This window comes from Kogia breviceps, chromosome 2 (genome assembly GCF_026419965.1).
Source record: "Kogia breviceps isolate mKogBre1 chromosome 2, mKogBre1 haplotype 1, whole genome shotgun sequence".
Classification (NCBI taxonomy): Eukaryota; Metazoa; Chordata; class Mammalia; order Artiodactyla; family Physeteridae; genus Kogia; species Kogia breviceps.
The window spans coordinates 4,533,374-4,554,516 of record NC_081311.1 but is presented as its reverse complement, the minus strand read 5'-3'; the positions used below and the strand labels follow the sequence as shown (position 1 = coordinate 4,554,516).

Below are 21,143 nucleotides of genomic sequence, written 5' to 3'. Positions count from 1 at the left end.
CCGGGGAAGGGGAGTTTTCCCGAGGGCTCCCTGGGCTGTAAAACACCCTTCAAAGTCATGGAGGTCAGGAATGATGGTGAGATCCCCAATTGCATTGCATTAAAAATTCATTTTCTCGGGACTTCCCTGGCGGTCCAGCGGTGAAGACTCCGCACTTCCACTGCAGGGGGCGCGGGTTCGATCCCTGGTCGGGGAACTAAGATGTGCGTGCCGTGCGGCCAAAAAAGTAAATAAATAAAAATAATCTTCTCCCTTCATTTTACAAATGGAGCCAGGTGCCTTTGTGTGCGGAACAGTGCCCAGGACGGACATACGACCTGGCTCAGCGCAACCACGGTTTTGTGCTCAGGAAGCTGAATTCACTGCGCACTAAAGAGGCACCCCTCCCACTGATTTTCATCAAATAAAAAAGAAAACGCTTTTACTCATTTCTAGTTATCTTCTCAATAACCTTTTCCATTTGTTTTTGGGTAACTAGAAATACGTTTTCCGTATAAGTCCTTCAGTTTACCAAAAACCAAAGCCAATTCGGTGAAATCATGTCATTTGCAGCTACATGGATGGCCCTAGAGATTATCATACTAAGCGAAGTAAGTCAGAAAGAGAAAGACAAATGTCATCTGTTATCACTTATGTGTGGCATCTCAAATATGACACAAATGAACTTATCCACGAAACGGAAACAGACTCACAGACATGGGGAACGGACTGTGGTTGCCAAGGGGGAGGGGGTGTGGGGGAGGGACGGAGTGGGAGTTTGGGATTCGCAGACACAAACTATTACATAGAGAATGGATAAACAGCAAGGTCCTACTGTGTAGCACAGGGAACCGTATTCAATATCCTGGGATAAAGTGTAATGGAAAAGAAAATAAATGAATAAATACCAAAGCCAAGTCTACCTTTTTGCTTTAGACATTTTCTCTTTGAGAAGTTTGGGGAACCGTGTGAGCCCTGCGTTTAGAGTCTGAGGACAATGCCCGCCCTAGGTGAACAGCCTGAGACTTTCCGGGGTCCCAATGCCCGTTCCTGGTCCCACGTCCTGACCCGGACTGAGCACCCTTTGTTTTTAATGTAACTTACTTTTTATTGCAAGTATCTTTGCATTCGTGACTGGTGCTTTCTGCGTTCTGCGACACATTTTAACATTAAAGGTTAAATTATCTTTTACACACAAGTAGTGTTTATGGCTTTCCCCACACAGGATTACTGATTATAAAAAGATGACACACCACACGGGTCAAGTGTCTTTTTTAATTGAAAAGCCAGCAAACCGTCTAATTCTATGTCCTCTCAGACCACAAACTGAGCAGTAACTGAGCCTCTAGCCAACATATTCAAAGCTGAGAGGATTAAAAATGCAAAAACACGTCCTCAGATCCAATTAAGGGAGCCCTGCTACATACAGGCTCATCAATACCAGTGGAGTCCAGGAAGCTGGAAGACATTCTCATAACCCCACTCTGATAACATTTACCTCAAGTAGCCTTTTTCCAGTTTCCAACTCATGAATAAAGATAATAACGTTGTGAATTTTGTTTCAGAAAATTTTTTGCAAGTTGTTTGATTTACAATGCCAACTTTTAAAAGTCACTAAACTGAAGTTAACTGGACAATAAACTAGGCAGAAATTGCTTTACAAAAAGAGGGAAAGCCCAAAATGCCGTTTTCTATAGAGAACCCAAGTTCAGTTTTATTCAGAGCAAAGAAGAAAGAACTTTTGGTCACACTAGAAGAAACTGAGCCATAAGTTTGGAATCTGAACTGAAACTACACATGCAATGAGGACAACATTCTGCTCATACAACTGATTTGCTGCTGCATTTGTGGACTGTTTTTCTAATATTAACAATTATAAACAAAGCAGTGCAACTAGTATTTGGAACAATCCTTACAGTGTTACAGCATCAGACACAAAATTTCACTTCTCCTCACACCACTGGTTCTCTTTGCGTACCTGGGCTTCCTCTTCTTCAGTAAAATCTTTTTTTTTTTTTTTTTTTTTCCTCGGTACGCGGGCCTCTCACTGTTGTGGTCTCTCCCGTCGCGGAGCACAGGCTCCAGACGTGCAGGCTCAGCGGCCACGGCTCACGGGCCCAGCCGCTCCGCGGCACGTGGGATCCTCCCGGACCGGGGCACGAACCCGCGTCCCCTGCACCGGCAGGCGGACTCTCCACCGCTGCGCCACCAGGGCAGCCCTGTAAAATCATTTTTGATATTGAATGTCTTTCAGATCTCCTCAGGAGTTTTCCCTTTGATCATAGTGGCAACAGTCTCGCAGGTAACATCGCACAAACCTTTGCTGTGTGAGTAGTTTGCTGCCAGTATAAGCTCAGAAAGCGTTCCTTGGTCGACCTTCAGGACTTCTTGATCCCAAACAGGGATGTCATCCGTTCCCTTTTCTTTGTTCTCATCACCCTCGGGAGGAGGAGGACCATCCTTGTGGTGGGTGCACCACTGAATGACCTTTTTAAATGTTGCTGCATTAACGTTTGGCAAGGGGACTGGATGAATCTCCTTCAGCATCCGTTCCCAAATCTTCCAACGTGGTCTCAGTAGTCACAGATTGTTTCACAATTTCAACATCAACTTCAAGTATCTCTCCATCAGAACTCTGCAACTTAACTGAAGGCATGGTGTTAGGACTCAAGGAGATGACGGGCCAGAGACTGATGAGAGCAGGGCGGCGTCTGCAAAAAGAAAACCAGACAAGCGGAGAACAAGGCCAACCGAGCTGCTGGGCTGACCCCTTTATCCTCCCTCCTCTGTCTGACCCCCTGTTCAGGTTTGGGGCTTCGGGAAATGGAGGCCCCTCATCTGCTTCCATCACACGAGAGCCTAGCTGATCTGTCTGTTTGGACAGGAGTTGAACGTTCCGGCCTCAGGCAGAGTCCGGAGGTGAGGGGCTGTGGCCTCACTGCTGGGCCTCCATCTTGTGTCTGCTTGGCCCGAGTCTCCCCAGCCTGTGTGGCTGGGTGTGGTCTCGGCCCGGCCAGCTGTGTCCAGGCGGTATTTTCGAAGGCAGTCACGTGAGTTTCTTGCACGCGGCGTGCTTTTGTTTAGCAAATGATTGATTGTTTGTTATAGTGAAACGCACATCCTGAATGGGCAGGCAGTGCCGGGCAGAAATCAGTGACATCAATCCTCGTTTAGTTTACTTCGCAATGGATTTTTTTGTGGTTTTGTTTTGTGTCGGTATAGCAGTGATTTGTAAGTGCTTTACAGAGATTATGCTTTCTGTAGTGACCGGCAGCTTGGAGATTGGAGCAGCCAGACTCGACGTGCTGTGTCCATTTTCAGACCTGGCAGGCGGGGAGCGTGGCCATGCTTCCCGGAGCGACTTCTGAGCCGATGGCCTGAACGATGTTGCGTGGGAATTCCTTGGCTGTGTGGATGTGATGCGCTTGATTGACGGCAACTGTATGCATTGAAACGTGTGGAGTGAGTGGTGTCTGGTACCCTGGGGCTCGACCCCTGTTGCCAAGGATACGAGACATCGGGTAGGCACCCATGAGGAGGGTCCCTTGGCCTCCCTGGAGCCTGAGGGGGGCCTGCCTTCTGGGAGGAGCCCCTTACTGCCTCCACTCGGAGTCTGGTTGAGGGTCCACCCTGTTCCCCACCCCCAGCCAGGGTACGTATCCCCGGGGAGCTGGTGGGTGTGCACCTGCCCTGAGGTCGCCACACTCCCCTCTGATCACCGTGCTAGTTGGTGGGGGTCCCCGTGGCGGGGCACAGAGAGCAGCTCCCATTCCTGACGTGGCTGTAGCCCCCCGGGCCCGTCTGGGGGAGGGTCTGCTGGAGAGTCTGTGTCTGGGTGTGGGCTGACCCTTCCTCCACGCCTCCCCTGGCCTTCCCGGGGGCCCCAGTGCAGAGGAAGGTGTGATGTCGCCCCGCAGACGGGGAGAGGTGGGCTGTGTATTGTCAGGGATCTGAGGGTGTCAGAGGTGGAGACACGGTCCTTTCCACCTGGGTTCACAAGAGGCCTCCTTGACTTAGGTAACCGAAGGTTCGGGAGGAGCGGGATCCAGTGGCTCAGCGCTGCCATCAGGGTCCGCCGTCCTTTCCCCTTCGCCTGGCCGGGCTCTTTCCCCAGCAGCCTCTCATGCCCCCAGGAGAGCGCCTTTCCAGCAGGTGCAGCCGTAGGCTCCCAGGCGGGTCTCCTTGGCTCTGATGAGCCAGGCCTCGGCCACTTGCCGTCCCCAAAGCTTGCCGTGGCCTCACCCTCTTCGGACTGTCCAGGCTTGGGGCCCGTGTCCTGCCAGGGGTCGGGGGTGGAGCAGCTCCCTCCAGATCACCTTGGGGTGGGGTGGGTGGGGCCTTCGGGGGGGGGGAAGAGGCTGGACCACTCAGGGAGCAGGATGGGAGGACCCCTGGGCCTCCTGGGAAGGGTCTTGGAATCAGAGGAGGCACTGGGGCTCCATCTTGGGCTGGGGGAGGTGAAGGGGAGTTCTGAGGAAGGGGAGGTGGCTGATGAGGGCTGGGCTGGGGGCCCGGGGGGCTCTCAGTGGTCTCCTCCAGCGGGCCGTGCATCGGGCAGGTCCCAGAGCATCGTGCGTGCCGTGAGGTCGGCAGCTGCATTTTTCACGGAGCTCCCCAGGGAATCCCGATGTGTGGCCAGGTGGAAGACGTCAGGGGCTTTTTGCAGGGGCCCAGGGACGAGGTCGGGACTCTCCACAGTGACAGAGGGCAGAGGGCGGCCCCGGAGGTATAGGCGGCCCCGTGGCTGCCTGGGCAGGTGGAGAAGAGGCACCGATTCCTCGCGGGGCCGACAGCGGGATTGAGATGGTACCTGGTACCCATGGCTCTCAGGACTGAAATGCAGCCGTCGTCGGGAGGGGCCGGTGCCGAGTGCCTGCGTCGAGGGGGACTCGCGTCCTCGGCGAACACGCCCTCTGCTTGTGCTCCGCTCCCCTTTCAGTCCGGCCGCTTCCATCCTAAATGAGAGCTCTGGGGTAGACTAACCCGTGACGAGGCGTTCGGGGCTCAGTGGGGGCCAGTTTCGAGCGTTGCTTCTTCTAAGACGACCGCTTGGGAAAGCCGAGGCCTAAACGGAATAAACAGTGGAGGGTGGGACTCCCGGCAGCGTGCTGGCGATGGCGGAGGCGACCTGTAGCCATGTGCGTACGTCCATTCTCTCACCCGTTCAGCACATACGGACGGGAGCCCTGCTCTGTGCTGGGGCTCCAGTGCCGAACAGAATCCACGGGTCCTGCCCCTGCATCCTCCACCTGGCGCCTGGGCTTCCATGTCCGTCTGTCTCTCTGCCCCCAGGATTCCCCTAAGAGGCCGGTGGCGCCCAGCTCGGCCTTGCTCTGGGCACCGTGTGTGGCGAGGGGGCCGCCCCGAGGTCCTGGTGTCATCCACGTGGGACTGAGAGGCTCTCCCGTGCCGGGAACCGTGCCCGCTTCCCTTCCCGGTGGATCCGGAGCAGCGTGTGTTCATCAGGGGCCCCATTTCCACGTGGGTGTTGATGGCTGAGTGGCTGCCGCCCGGGACTGAAATTTTGCCAGCCGCTCTTTAAAGAGCCCATCTATCTTGTCGTGAATCCCGATTCCTGCGACTCTCTTCCTAACCTTACCACTCAGAGGAGGTCGGACTCGAAGGCCAGGGTGGGCGGCAGGGCCACCCACTGGCCGTGGCCGGGCTTGTCCCCCCCCCACCCCAGGCTCCCCTCCTGCCGCCCGCCTCCCCACTCTGCTCTCTTGTGTGTCCCCAGTCTCAGCTCCACCCCTGGGGCCTCTTCTTCCAGAACCCCAGACCCCGCTGAGCGAGCCCGCCCGCCCGCGGTGGGGACGCTTGCGCTGTGGAGCGGGGGCCCTGACCCCAGACACCGGCCCCGCTGGTGGCAGTGGCATATGTCAGCGGCTGTGGCCTCGTGCCTCTGGCAGCTTTCCCGCCTGCTGCACGCCTGCCCAGACCAGTGGCCCCGGGAGCTGGCACTTCATCTTCAGAATGGCCGGCGTGCCGTTCTTTTGAAACGAGTAATAGCAAAGCTAGTTCAAGAAATGCCCAAATTTGTTTCCTCCCTCCTATTGCCCAGTCTCCAAAAAATGAAAAGATCTGATTGCCTCATCGCATGAGGAGGCCCCTTCCGGGAACAGGGGCCACCCCAGGGGCTGCAGGAGAGACCCTGACTCAGGCCTGAGGAACCACAGATAGCCAGGGCTAAGTGCTACGAGCCTGGCAGAACCGAATAACAGAATGATTTTGCCCAGCTGCTCCTGATTCGAAAATCATTTTGGATTCGTTTTAAGGGCTCCATGGAGAGTTTCTACTTTGGGAAAAATTCTATCAAGATACCCTAGCATTGGAGTCACAGTCTTTCTTTAATGCAACGTCCAAACCACACATACGTTACTTCTTGTTTCCTCTGGCAGGATCTGGATGACCCCGGGATTGGCGCTGACCTTCAGGTGGGGTGCCCACTCCCTGGCACTCGTCTCCCGCTGCCTGATTTCTGGTCGGTGGGAGCTCAACCCCTTAAACGAGCAGCGCGGATCCTGATGAAATCTGTGCGATCGCTGCACTGTCTGGCCTGGCTGGCAGGGAACTATTTCCCTGCAGGAGCCTTAAGCTGGAAAATATCCATGACGAGTACAAGGAGTATTTGGGTGGAGGTTTAAATGCTGTGTCAAAATGCATAAAAAATACAATTCACCACGGTGTGAGGTGGACCATGTCTCTGAGTGTCTGAGCAAATCAGAGGAGCACGTGAGAACAAACTCTGAAGTGTTTTTATCGAGAAAGAGTTTGAGCTGGAAATGGGGTTGAGTTATAGGGTCACAGCCCTGCTTCTTCATCAGGAAGGACAAGGGAATGTTTTCAAGATGCGTGATTGGACAGATGTATGTTTGTCAGCAGGATTTCACCATTGGCCTACGGTCGGTATGTTCCTCTCTGCCCTACTTCCCTTCCTGTGTTCAGGGGGTATTTAATGACCCAAGCAATAAAAACTGCAAGATTAACCAGGACGGCGTGGGCGAAGTATTCAGTAGGGTCTCATTTGGTTACAGAACATGGAAACGTTGGCACGGACACCCGTATCTTAGTGCTTTCATCTTTCCTAAAAACTATTGATAATATATAATTTTTAAATCTAGAAGTTATCTAGTACGACTGCAGCTGAGCTCGCTAGAAAGTAGCTGCTTTAATGAACGAGCAAAGTGAGAAAACCTCGGCCGTCAGTACCATTTCTATTTTAAGCGGAGGCGTTTGGAGGAGTCCCTGGGATACTTTGAAATGCACATTCCCGGGCACCGAAGAGGTTGTTCTGTGGACTCAGCAAATGCAGCCTTCGGCAGTTTTGTCTCAGCTCACCTGTCTGAAGCGAGTACGTCTGAGCCTTGGCTGATCCCCTCCCGTGGCCGCCAAGCTGATGTCGCCTGTGGGCAGGAGGCCTCAGTGCCTCCCCATGTGGACACATATCCGTAGGACAACGTGGGCATCCTCATGGCTAGCAGCTCGCTTCCCCCAGAGACAGGGGTCCCAGAGGAAGCAAGGCAGAAGCTGCAGCATCTCAGCCTCAGAAGTCGCAAGGTCTCTTCTGCAGTAATTCTACTGGTCACACACGTTAGCCCGACTTACGCAGAGAAGGACCACCAGCCCCTTTCCACAGAGTAGGTGCTGTAGGTTCGTTTATTATGCTGGGTGTATTCGTTGTGGCTTTTAGCTGTACACCACAGAATTGAGAAAAGAAACGGACAGAAGGTTGCTGAATAGTCCTTAGAATCAAATGGAAGACTGGAGAACCAGTTTCAGAAAAGGGGAAGGAACCCAAGAGGCTCACGGCCTGAACCACAGTCAAGGCCGGGCCACAGGAGGTTTTGATGAGGATGTGACCTGTGGTCCGTGGCTGATGGGTCCGCTGGACGTCGCTGCCGCTGGGCCCTCGCAGCTGTGGCCTCTGCCAGCAGCTCCAGAACATCCCTGGATACACAACTCGCCCGCCAAGAGTCAGTCCTGGGTAGGATCGATTGTTGGAGCCTGCGTCACCTCCCTGCCAGAGTGTGGCTGCCGGTGTGTGGAGGTGGGACCACAGGTAGGATCCTGCACTGGGAGGTGGAGCGCTTTGAACCACCCGCGGTGCACGTAAGGGGGATGCCAGAAAGTGGGGCGAGAGTAGAGGCTGCCAAGGGCAGCCCCCAAACACAGGCATTCATGCTGCCTGGTTTGTACTGAACTCAAGGGCTATTTTTGTCTCCAAGTAAACCCAGTATTACATATTAATATATTCCTGAAAAGTTATGTTAATTTGAATCGTGGTTTATATACACTTGCTAAGCTTAATACCTTCTAGAAGTCTGTAGATAATCCTTTTGTAAAGCAGCTAATCCTTTTAGGGAACAAATAATCACTTCTTAACCTTTTTTTTTAAGGTCAAGACTCTATATATTGTGTTTTCTTTTGTTTTTTTTTATTGTGTTTTCTTAAGGCGGAGTGTCCAACTTTTAGGTTTCCTCTTTTGCTCATAGAGAGGAAATGTTACAGCTTTATAGATAACTGTTTGCGATGTCTCATGCTGTGTGAAAAAAAACCACTGAGGTGGTGTTTTTTTTCATTTTCTCCTTCTCTACTGTAATTGATTGCCTTCTGGAAGGAAGTACAGGCTATTAAAATTTTTAAAGAGCTTGTTTTTATTTTGTTCTCACCCATGAGGCTGTTTTAATATGAGCATGTTTAGCCGTGAACGAGTCAAGAAATAAGCGTTTATAGTTGTTGTGTCTGGGAAGTCAGATTTGGAAAATTCACCTTTAATATTAGTCTTTTTTTCTTCTGTGGGAAGCTTTCACATCACAGCAGGAATATTTGGTTCCATTTCCTAGAGGTGCTTTCACGTTTCCTGGTTAACTGAGAGCAGGAGCCTGAACAGCAGGGGTGTGGGGAGCGAGACCGAGACGTGGGCACTGCGCCCCGTGGACCGGTGACAGGTTCCGTGTGTGCAGAGTAATCCTGGCGGCACAGGCGCAGGGCGAAGCAGCGGGTAGGGGATGGGAAGCAGTTGGGAAGCGGCCGTCGTGCTCTAACAGGGAGATGAGAGAGACAGAGAGCTAGAGAGACAGAGATGAGAGACACAGAGAGACAGAGACAGAGAGAGACAGAGGGACTAATGACAGCTGCCATTCACGGGCCTCCATGTGTCAGGCGTGTGCATAGCTCTTGTCTCTTTCCTCACGGAGTTACAGGAACAGGCAGCTTTACTGGAGTGGCCTCCGCCCCAGGGCAGGTCACACACCTGCAGGAAGGTGGCACGTGGGTTACTATGTCAGTAAGACTAATTCAGCTACCTTTTCCTCCAGCGTTGGAACCCATAGGTGTCACTGGTTGACACCAAAGGAAATACTGACTTCTGTTTTCAGAGGCCGTGTTATTAACAAATACGTTCCTTTAGCTACTGGAATCATAGTCACTGTGACAAGATGCCCCCCTCTGAGGAGGACACAGTGGATTCACTTCGTGTGGCTGAATTTTCTTAAGTTGAATACGTGTAAGATGTCAGGCCATCTCGTGGTTAGCAAGACTGAGGCTTGGACAAGTGACCCGAGTTGTTCAGGGCCATTTCCCTAGAAGGTGGCAGAGCTGGGCTTCCAACCCGGGTCTGTCCGCTTTCTAAGCAGGGCCTGCCCGTCACCAGACCTGCACACTGGGTTGTCATGAGCAGAGCAGCTTGGAGGGGATGCGCCTGGAAATCCGGGCAGCTTGTTTTGAGCCTCTTTCTGCAATTCCAGACCACGGTTCTGAGATGGCCACATCTTTGAATAAAATGTGTGGCTAAAGAAAATACAATAAGTAACATTTGTGAGTGGGTTATTTTGGTCCTTTATATCACAGTACAGGTGATTCCAATTCCGTGGTGGGACATAGAGTGAATCACTTTCCTGATTTAATTTTGCTTTTAAGAGTGAATAGTAGTATCCATTTATCTCGTGCATTTTAATGTGTTGTTTATTATGATTATTATATTACTATTATTATTTAAATGGATTTTCCATATCTTATATTGCATTTCAGTATAAAATACAAAAAGCACCATCATTTTTTGGCCAGGAAAATTAATGCACTCTGTAAAAACTATCAGAGGGAATATTGATTTCCTAGATACACTAACCCTGAAAAAAATTACTTTTTTTCTCAAGATTCGTAAATTGCATTAATGGTAGCCTTCAGATTTATAGTTAAAGCAAAACGTTAAAGAAGATTTATTTGGGATATTGGCTGTTCTTCACTCATTTTCCAACCATTCTCATGCAATATCTGAACAGACTTTAAAATTCCTTTCATTTAACAGAGAAAAGATCCTCCGAGTCGCTCTTGTTTTGTTTATCCAGTTGTCATCGTGTACTGGCTTCCTGGCGTGCTCCCCCTTTCAGTAAATCGTGTTTGTTATTGACAAGCCTGTTTGTTTCCTTAGAGCTTGGAATTTCTGAGCGGGAAGGAAATAGTAGAAAACTTAGTGCAGATACAGCAATTTTCTGTTTTTAAATGCACATGTTACCATCCATTTGTATTGATTCTATCCGGCCTCCTTTTGGAAGTTTTCCAGTGCCAATCCATTCCCTTTTTACGTCTTTACTGGTTTTTCTCTGTGCACCTAGAACCATTTGTTCTGGGTGTGTGACAGAGTTGCTGTGTTGGGTTAGACAGCATGCTCGTCTGATGCTGAATCCACCTACAAGGCTGAGTGAATAGGAAACATCCTACCCTCAGTACAGACTTGGAGGTGTACACTGGAAATGTGTATCTATCTTTGAAATAACATTTTGGAAAGCACAGTGTTAAGTAGTTAAGGACTGCACCGATGTCACATCAGAAAAAAAAAAATAATGGGACTTCCCCGGCAGTCCAGTGGTTAAGACTCTGTGCTTCCAATGCAGAGGGCGTGGGTACGATCCCTGGTTGGGGAACTAAGATCCCACGTGCCATGTGGTGTGGCAAAAAAAATTTTTTTAAAAAGAAAAGAAAAGAAAAAAAAAATCATAGCATTTGGTTTCATAGTGTTTTTTGTCCAGCCCAACTTTTATAGCTGAACAAAATGCTGAGAGCAGTGTTGGAGGTCAAGGTCACCATAAATCAGCTTTCACACTGGAGAATGAAAATTAACTGTATAGTTATGCAAAGTGACATGTCTGTTAAATACAGAGATTGTTGTGAATAGATTGATGCATTCAATTTGTTTGCAGTTGTCAAACGCACATTAATTGTAAGCCCAATGACATTGTTTGCTGTTTCAAACCACTTTTAAATTACACTGTGCTACTTAATCTTAAAAGCAAAATTAAACCTTGGATTGGCATACATTTCAGGTTACAACATTAAGCCATTGTATTTGGGGGGAAGAAGTTTAATATGCGTTGTAAAATAAAATTAGGAGGTGCTTTGCATTCATGGTGGCTTATGTAATTAGATTCTGTCAACTGTAATTTTTCAGGTTAATTTCCACGATGTGTGCTGTGTAAATAATAAAATTATCAATCCCGATTCATGTTAAAATTATTATATATATCCTTAGTATTAAAGCAACGAAGTATTTTAAGTAAATTACTTGGAAGTTTGAGTTGTATGATAAATAGGTAAAATTGATTGTTTTTTTTTTTTTTAGAAGTAAAAAAAAAAAAAGAGGATATTGTATTTGTTTAACAAATACAGGTGTTTATTGAGTCTCTACCTGGGCCAGGTGCTGGGGACCCAAAGGTCAGGAAACCGTGGGCACCGCCCTCAAGAATCTGTTAATCTAACATGGTATTTCCAAGGGGTTCTCTGGGCCATGTATCCCCTCCCCGAGTGCCCTGTGTGGTCAGGTGAGCTGAGAGCTATAGCTGCATCAGGTGCCACTTGAGAAGGGGTGAGGACGCCCGCATTTCCAAACTGTTTTGGCCACAGAGACTCTTCTCCTCATAACACCGCTGATCATGTTGGTCTGCACTCGGCGATTCTTTTTATTTATTTGTTTTATTTGTGGGGGTTTTTTGCGGTACGCGGGCCTCTCACTGTCGTGGCCTCTCCCGTTGCGGAGCACAGGCTCCGGACGCGCAGGCTCAGTGGCCACGGCTCACGGGCCCAGCCGCTCCGCGGCACGTGGGATCTTCCGGGACCGGGGCACGAACCCGCGTCCCCTGCATCGGCAGGCGGACTCTCAACCACTGCGCCACCAGGGAAGCCCTGTACTCGGGGATTCTTAACCTGAGATTTCATGGGAGTCTATGGATAGAATTCAGAGGATCTGGAAATGTAGATGGGGAAAAAATTTACACTTTATTTTCATATAACTGGCTTCCTTGGTCATCCTGTATTCCTCATCCCTTAAAACACTTTTATGGTGGGAACAATATATATATATTTTTTACTTTATGGTTAGCTTTTATTTATTTTTTAATTGAAGTCTAGTTGATTTACAATGATGTGTTAGCTTCAGGTGTAGGTGTACAGCAATATGATTCAGTTATACATATATAATTACTGTTTTTCAGATTCTCTTCCATTGTAGGTTATTACACAATATTGAGTAGAGTTCCCTGTGCTGTACAGTAGGTCCTTGTTGGTTATCTATTTTATACATAGTACTGTGATATATATGTTAATTTCAAACTCCTCATTTATCCCTCCCCCCCACCTTTCCTGTTTGGTAACCATAAATTTGTTATGTCTGTGGGTCTATTTCTATTTTGTATATAAGTTCATTTGTATCTTTTGTTTTGGATTCCACATATAAGTGATATCATATGATATTTGTCTCTCTCTGCCTGGCTTACTTCACTTACGAACAATTAAAAAAATTTTTTTTCAGGATTTAAAAGTCACTTTTTTTGGTGTACAGCTCCATGAGTTTTGACAAGTGCATAGAGATGTGTGACCGCCAGCACAATCAAGACACAGTCTTTGCCTCCCCAACTAAAATTACTCTTATGCTGTTCCTTTACAGTCAGACCCTCCAGCTCCACCCCTAACTCCTGGCAGCGATTGATCTGTTCTCCATTCCTAGAGTGATTGCCTTTTCTAGAATGTTCTATAAATAGAATCATACAATATGTAGCCTTTTGAGTCTGGCTTCTTTCACTTAGCATATGGGTTTAAGAATCATTCTTGCTGTGGTGTGTATCAATATTGCTGAGTAGTATTCCATGTATGGAAGTACTCACTTGTGGTTAATCATTCTCCAGATGGGGAGAATTTGGGTTGTTTCCGTTGGGGACACTTATGAATAAAATGGCTATAACATGTGCGTATAAGTTTCTGTGTGAATCTAGTTTCGTTACACTTGGATAAGTAAGTAGGATGGGGTTGCTGAATCACATGTATGTTTAACTTTATAAGAAACTTTCAAACCATTTTCCGCAGTGTTGTACTATTTACTTTTCCATCAGCAGTGTATGAGCATTCCAGTTGCTCTGCATCCTTGCCAACATTTACTGTTGTCTGTTGTTTACTTTTCTAATTTTGCCATTCTTATAGGTGAGTAGTAGTAGCTCATTGCAGTTTTAATTTTCATTTCCCTAATGACCAGTGGTTTTGAGCAACTTCTCCTGTGCTTATTTGCCAAACTGTACCTCTTCTTTGGTAGTGTTTGTTCAAATATTTCGCCCATTAAAAATATTGGGTTGTTAGTCCTATGTATTTTATTTTATGCAATTAAAAACATTATTCTGAGAATAAGCTTCACTAGATGGCCAAAGGGATCCATGTCACCAAAAAGATTAAGAACCCTTGGGAGACACACTAGCTTTAAAATATCTTTATTATTTACATTTTTGCATTTTATTGTGGTAGAGCTACCTTGCTCAAAGACTGACTGCCACACCATTTCCAAGGTAGTAGCTTGCCCACAATAGAACACATCACCATGCCATCATTCTTTCTTTCTGTTCTGAGTACATTAAATAGGATTTCATAAAATCACTCTCAACTGTGGGCGGGATCCCCTATGCCACCCTCGTCTTTGGTGAACTGTAAAGCATTTCTTCTGTTTTTATTTATGGAACTCCTTAGCCGTCCTTGATTCTTTACCCAAAAGGAAGGAATCCTAAACTGCAGGAAAAATGTGAACCAACATATTCCAGGAGAATGGTCCTATTCCACCTTTTAAGTTAAGAGCTCTTTCTTAAGGCAGGACACAAGTGTGTGTGTTTCATCACTGCTTGAGATTATCTCCGCAGCACCGCAGACTGACATATTTTTCTGCCTTGATCTCTGTCTTTTTCATCACAACAGAACTCATCTCCCAGCAAAAATGTTTTTTTTTTTTTTTTTTATCTAGTGGAGCTATTTTTTTAAAGCCTCTGTGGACTCTTTAAGTGGGCAGCTAAATACTGACTCAGTCGTATCTGAATCTATGGGTCAATATCATCTTCAGTGGCTAATGATTTTAGGAACCATATGCTTATCTATGATCGGTGTGTCCGTTTTGTGGTCCTCCTAGTAAGGAATATAAGGAAGATACAAGGTACAGAAACTTGTGCCATAATATTTTAATTCAATGAAAGGCCTTACATAGGATTCTCTTCTTCCCCATTGGAAGGAAAAAAAAAATTGGAAAAGAAAAGTAAATGCACTGTGTGTGCTGAAAATTTGGCAACACGCAAAAAATCGTGCCATGGTGAAGAGCTCTGCCATGTGTTAGTTATTGCTTTAGAGTGAGCTTTAGTGATAAATAGATGCCCTACATTTTATATTTGGCGCACTTAGCATATGCAAATGTATATATATGTTAAGTGCTTATCGTTTGGGAAATCAGAGACATAAAAATACATTCTGACCTTCCAGCTGTGCACAATCCCTCTGGGAAATGAAGAGCCACACAGGTAAAGTGACAAGGACAGTTAGAAGGAGGAGTCAAGTCTTGTGACTCTCACGTGGGCGCAATCACCGTAGTTTTTAGTGTCACTTCTCTGTTTTTCTCTTAGAGAAAGGAGGGTGGGAAAAGGCACTTTCGCTCATATGCACACGTGTGTGCCCACGGCCACTCTCCCACCCGTGCTTATCAGTTTCCTATTGCTGATGTGATAAGTTCCTGCCAGTCTAGCAGCTTAAAGCAATGCCCACTTCTGATCCCACAGTTTCCATGGGTCAGGAGCCCAGGCCGCAGCTCCTCTCTGGCTGGTTCACTGCTTGGAGACGCACAGGGTGAGATCAGTGTGTTGGCAGGGCTGTGCTCCTTGCTGGAGACTCTGGGAAGTGTCCTCTTCCAAGGTCATTTAGACGAAGTCCCGTTTCTATGCTGGCTGAAGGTGGAGGGTGGGCCTCAGGTTCTAGAGGCTCCTTGGCTCCCGGCCCCCTTCCCCCATCTTCAGAGCCAGCAGGGTGGGGGGAGTCCCTCCCCTGTTCCCACCATCTGTGCACACCCTCTGCTCCTTTCCTGCCTTTAAGGGCTCGCGTGACTGCACTGGACCCACCCGGATAATCCCGGATGTGCTCCCTTTTGAAAGTCAGCTGGTTAGGAACCGTACCCCCCCTGCCTAGTCCCTTTGGAGCAACACCTAGACTGGTGTTTGATGCGTTGGAATCTGGGGGATATATATATATTTTTAAACATCTTTATTGGAGTATAATTGCTTTACAATGGTGTGTTAGTTGATGCTTTACAACAAAGTGAGTCAGCTATACATATACATATATCCCCGTATCCCCTCCCTCTTGCGTCTCCCTATCCCACCTCTCTAGGTGGTCACAGAGCACCGAGCTGATCTCCCTGTGCTACACGGCTGCTTCCCACTAGCTATCCACCCTACGTTTGGTAGTGTATATATGTCCATGCCACTCTCTCACTTCGTCCCAGCTTACCCTTCCCCCTCCCCATGTCCTCAAGTCCATGCTCTAGCAGGTCTGTGTCTTTATTCCCGTCCTACGCCTAGGTTCTTCATGACCTTTTTTTTTTTTCTTCTTAGATTCCATATATATGTGTTAGCATACGGTATTTGTTTTTTTCTTTCTGACTTACTTCACTCTGTAGGACAGACTCCAGGTCCATCCCTGCCAAGTCCCTTCCGAGCAGCAGCACCTAGACTAGAGTTTGATGGGTTGGAATCTGGGGGATATTTTTAGAATTCTGCCTCCCAGCCCCCTGCACGTGCACATCAACATCAAAATAACAAAATGTCAGGTTCTCCTGAGGGACTGTTTGCAGCAAAGGGATTCGTTTCCCTTTCGGAGACAATATGTGCAGAGATAATTCTGTGATATTTACACATTCGGTGTTTATGCCTCAAAGATTCCATTATCATATCTTTAGGAATACTCTTTACATAAATTAAGATGATTTGTCTATTTCCTGAAAACATAGCAACATGCCACACATTCTGGATGAAAATGAGGAATTGTTTACACCATGGGCCAAATTAAGCTCTGGGAGAATTCTGAAGTAGGATAGATGGAAATGTGCTCAAATGTGTGTGGCATATTTTAGGTTTCCTAGGAATTTCCTTTCAATGTAACCGCAAATTAATATTACAAAGCTAGTTAATTATAATATCATCTAATATCCTAATATGTATCTGAGGTCCCCTGGCATTTAAGAGAAAAAGTAATCCTAAGCACACATTGTTTTCCTCCGTGGGGTTTCCCAGGACAACCTCTGTCACCTGGGAAAGACAGATCTACCCCATGTGGTGGAGGACAGGGGCTGCGGTCAGAGAATTTGGATTCTGTTTTCTTCCCCCACCCCTCCTGGCCGGGCTATCTGGGGCAAGTTCTGTGTTCTCAAGCCTCAGTGTTAACCATCTGGGAATAAGAATCCTGACTAGACTTTAATGAAGTGACGTCTAAGAAAATAATTTGTGAATTAGGAAAAGTTAGACACCTACTAGTTAGGCAACCAAAGAGAGAGAGAACGCAAGTGATCGAAAGTCACTCAGCTTGCTTTCTCACACTCGTTCTGACAAATTCTGGAACCAGTATAGAGGAGGTGGGGTTTCTCAAATGAAGGCTCTTTGCAGGGGATAATCTTGGAATCAAAAACAAAAACGCTGGGGTTCACCTTCCCTTTTTCTCAGCACTAGAGTGGGTTCATTGAGGGGAAGGGTACCAGGTCCGTCCTTAGCTCCCTGGTCTCCATGTCATTGCTTCCCTGTTGAGAGCCCAAGTGTGAAGCTCTTATGTTAAGAGGATATTCCTGTCCTTCAGTGTGTTAGAATTTTATTTGCTTTGGAGAGAGTCACACACATTTGCCTTTTGGGACGTGTCTTTGAAATCCATCCTCAAGAAATAAGATACTGTCTGCAAACTGAGCTTGGCTGTCTCTCCAAACTGGGAACCCTAATCTGCTCCGTGGCTAGCCTGGGGATGATTTGAGCTTCCCGGAATTCTGCATCTTTTCCCAGGGATAAGCACATCTGTAGGAAACGGGCTGGCCCTTCCTCACCTCCCTAGTTCATCCTTGGTTTAGGAAACTCAGAAGCTGACACCATATGCAGCATGAACAAGACACCTCCGTCCCATGTGTGCTTTCATGGGGAAGGAGACACTTGTCCTCTAGGGACCCAGGCTCGGGAGGGAGCCAGGTGTCTCTGAGGCTGTGGCCAAGGGCAGCACCCGCTGGAGGCCTCCTTCTTTAGACCTGTGAGGAGGGGCCTGCTCTGTCCTTCACTGGCAGCGCTGAGCGTGGGGCTGGCATCTGGGGTCCCGCAGTGAGCATCCTTCCTGAGAGGGCATTTCCTGCCAGCCCTGCCCCCCTCCCCTCTTGCCCTCCCCGTCTGTCCCCGCCCCGGCCCCCACGTACCTCATGCAAACCCTCTAATTAGTGGGTGCCCCCATCTTCATCTGCCCTTCTCTCCTCCGGTTTCCATGGAGAGGCCAGCAGTAGGGACACGTGACTGACGGTGCCGCCCTCCCCCTGGAGCAGCCCTCTGGGTGCTGTTGGGGGTGAGGCTCCCCTCCTTCTCCCCCGCCCCCATACAAAGCTTTATGACACAGGCCCTTCCCCGCAAGCTGGTGTCTAAAATCTGCCGCTCTGTCCTTTGCTCCCATTTCTGTCCCTGGGGATCCCCCTTCTCCCACAGGACCCACCCCGTCTCCACCCAAGGGCACCTTCTCTGACCCGTTTTGCAGGGCACCCTGGCTTGGAGACAGGTCTAGCTCCCTGGCAGCTTCAGGCTGGAGGCTTTCGGGGACTGTGGTCTCCCTCCAGTGCCCAAGACAGGGTCTCCTAGGAGTCCAGAGGGTCACAGAGACTTCCCGCAAGGGCCTCACCAAGGTAGAAGCTCCTGGAAGGAGCACCTGGTGTTGGTCATTACACTAAGCCTTGAAGCCACGTGATTTCTTACTAAGGCAGTAACCTTCCTCCTTGATGTGCAGGTGGCAGACGCCTCTGAGCCTCAGGTATGCGGCCCCTGGGGCACACCGTCCTGGTGTGACAGAGCATTGTGTGTGTGTGTGTGCGCGCGTGTGCGTGAAGGGACGCTCTTTCCTCAGCTCCCCAGACCGCTGCCCAGCCCTTCACGTTTCACTGAACACAACCCACCTCTTATTTCTTACTTAAATTTGAAAATTACTCTCTGTAAGATAACTCAGGGGTGTCCGATGTCATCTTTTAAACGGTGACAGTACTGTATCCTCCGTGATACTTAAAAACAATTTTACAAACCTCACCAATCACAGCACAGTAGAGATGATCCCATAGTGAAGTTCATGTCAAGACTGTTTCATAAATGGGGACGGATTTAGGGTTTATCTTTTTAAGAAATGTAGTTGGAAATGACATTATTTGAGCTGTTTATTCAATATTTGTGGTATTTAATTAATAGCGGCCAGTGTGTATATATGTACACACACACACACACACATGTCTGAGTTTGCCTGGACCATTAACCCTATTGAAGAGAGGACTGATTCTGACACCCAGGCGGCGGGGGGGGGGGTGTGTCGTAACACCCAAACGGCTTTTACTCAAATTGCTGACTGTGCAGAATCATTCCCTGGCTGATCTAGTTGCAAAAATGAGCTGAGAATTTCTAATTCCAGTTCAGCTCAAAGATGGCCAAGGGTTGGTTGCTGTCCTCCTGTAAAAGGCATGAATATTTATTCTTGAAACAGTGAAGGCGGCCTGTGTAGGAAGTGACAGGGGTGTTGAGAGCTGAGACGCCTCATCCCCACATCTACGTCCTCCGCCTTCCACACTCTGTTCTCCTGGAGACAGAACTCTGATATTTTTATTCCTGAAGAGGCTTGGAAAGCAAACAGAATGCAAAAGTCAAGGTGCCAATTCCAGTGATCTGGCTGCAAAATTTTTATTAATGGGATTCAGGTTTTAAATATGTGATTTAAATTGTGTTTATTCAGATGACAGTGCCTTTTGAAAAAATATCTGCATTTTTCCCCACCTTGGGAAGAAATCAAAGGCACTTTGTCATGAACCATTCGGCTAAAATTCCTCTCCAGCACCCTGTACAGTTCACTCATATTGGAATTGGTGAAAATCGGGTGATTTGCAACTCTGCACTTGCCCAAATTAAACCACGAGTGTAATTTGTAATTAGAATCCTGGACTTTCCGAGCTGAAAGGAGGTTCTAGCAGTTGCCCAACCAGGGATGGCATTTCGCTGATGAGGAAACAGAGGTCCCGGGGTCGTTTCTCACCCAGGTAGAATCTATATCTCAGTTGGGAAAAAAGGGGGAATTCCATGAGTATGCCTTTTTAAAATAAATTGAAGTAGACTTGATTTACAATGTTGTGTTAGTTTCTGGTGTACAGCAAAGTGATTCAGTTATACATATATATATTACTTGTCATATTATTTTCCATTGTGGTTTATTACAAGATATTGAATATAGTTCCCTGTGCTATACAGTAGGTCCTTGTTGTTTATCCATTCTATAAATAATAGTTTGGCATATGCCTTTTTAAAATAAGCTTCTTGTAAGTTTGTGTGTATACATATGTGTGTGTAAACTCCATGGCTCTTACTTATAGATATTAATAAAGATGTATGACTAATATTCAAGTAGATGATACTATCTCATATTCTTTAAAAAAAGCTTTCATTCCCCTATGTCTCCGAATAGCAGCCTAGTAGGGTGCAAAGCTGGTTAAAAGTCAGGAGCCCTGCTATACTCGCCAAGTCCCGCCATGACTGTTGTGTGCAAAATTGCTTTTGTGTTGGGACTCAGTTTCTTCACTGTGAAGGGAATTGACAAACAAAATCTCTCAATGAAATGATAGTTGTGAACAAGCCAGCATGGCAGCCCCTTAATTAGGGGGTGTGTGCCATCGAGCTGGAATCCTCTAAGTTGTAATCATGGAGCACAGCTCAGTCATGACTAATTGTTGGTTAAATGGACATTTTTTAAGGAATCTTATACTTTCTTCAATCCAGAACATTTTTAGAATTGATATTACTTTTTTGTTGTATATGTTTAAGGTGTAGAACACAACTTGATATGTATACATTATGAAATGATTACCACAATCCAGCTAATTAACATACACCTCACCTCAAGTAATTACCTGTTGTGTGGTGGGAACACTTAAGGTCTACTCTCTTAGCAGATTTTAAGTATACGATACAGTGTTATTAACCATAGTCACCATGCTGTGCATTAGATCCCTAGATCTTATTTATCTTATAACTGAAAGTTTCTATGAAATGACGTCTCCCCATTTCCCCACCCACAGTCCCTGGCAACCACCAGTCTACTCTTTGCTTCTATGAATTTGACACTTTTTAGATTCCACACATAAGTGAGATCATACAGTATTCGTTTTTCTGTGTCTGACTTATTTCACTCAGCGTACTGCCCTCCAGTTTCACCCATGTTTTTGCAGACGGGAAGATTTCTGTCTTTTTTAAGGCTAGTTGTATTCCATCATCTCTCTCTCTCTCTCTCTCTATATATATATGTATATATATATATATATATATATATATAAAATATATATTTGCGTGTGTGTGTCTCACATTTTCTTTATCCATTTGTCCATCAGTTGGCACTTAGTTTGTTTCCGTATCTTGGTCATACTGCTGCAGTGAACATGGAGGAGCAGACATTTCTTTGAGATAATGATTTCATTCCTTTTGGATATTTACCCAGAACTGGGCTTGCTGGATAGATATTACTTTTTAAATTGTTTTTTCCCAGCTTTATGATACATTTCACATGATATTACCTCTTAACTCTTTTTTGCTACCAGTGGGAAGTATGTAAATTGATAAAAATTAGTA

General features: G+C 47.1%; 1 protein-coding gene and 1 pseudogene across 3 annotated transcripts in view; one reads left to right on the top strand and one right to left on the bottom strand.

The window, feature by feature from the left end:
* The window catches only part of PTPRE (protein tyrosine phosphatase receptor type E), a 167,539-nt gene that overhangs the window by 8,787 nt on the left and 137,609 nt on the right, over positions 1–21,143 (top strand). The gene's annotated exons all lie outside the window — the stretch shown is intronic.
* LOC131750028 (S-phase kinase-associated protein 1-like) lies at positions 1,732–2,635 on the bottom strand (annotated as a pseudogene).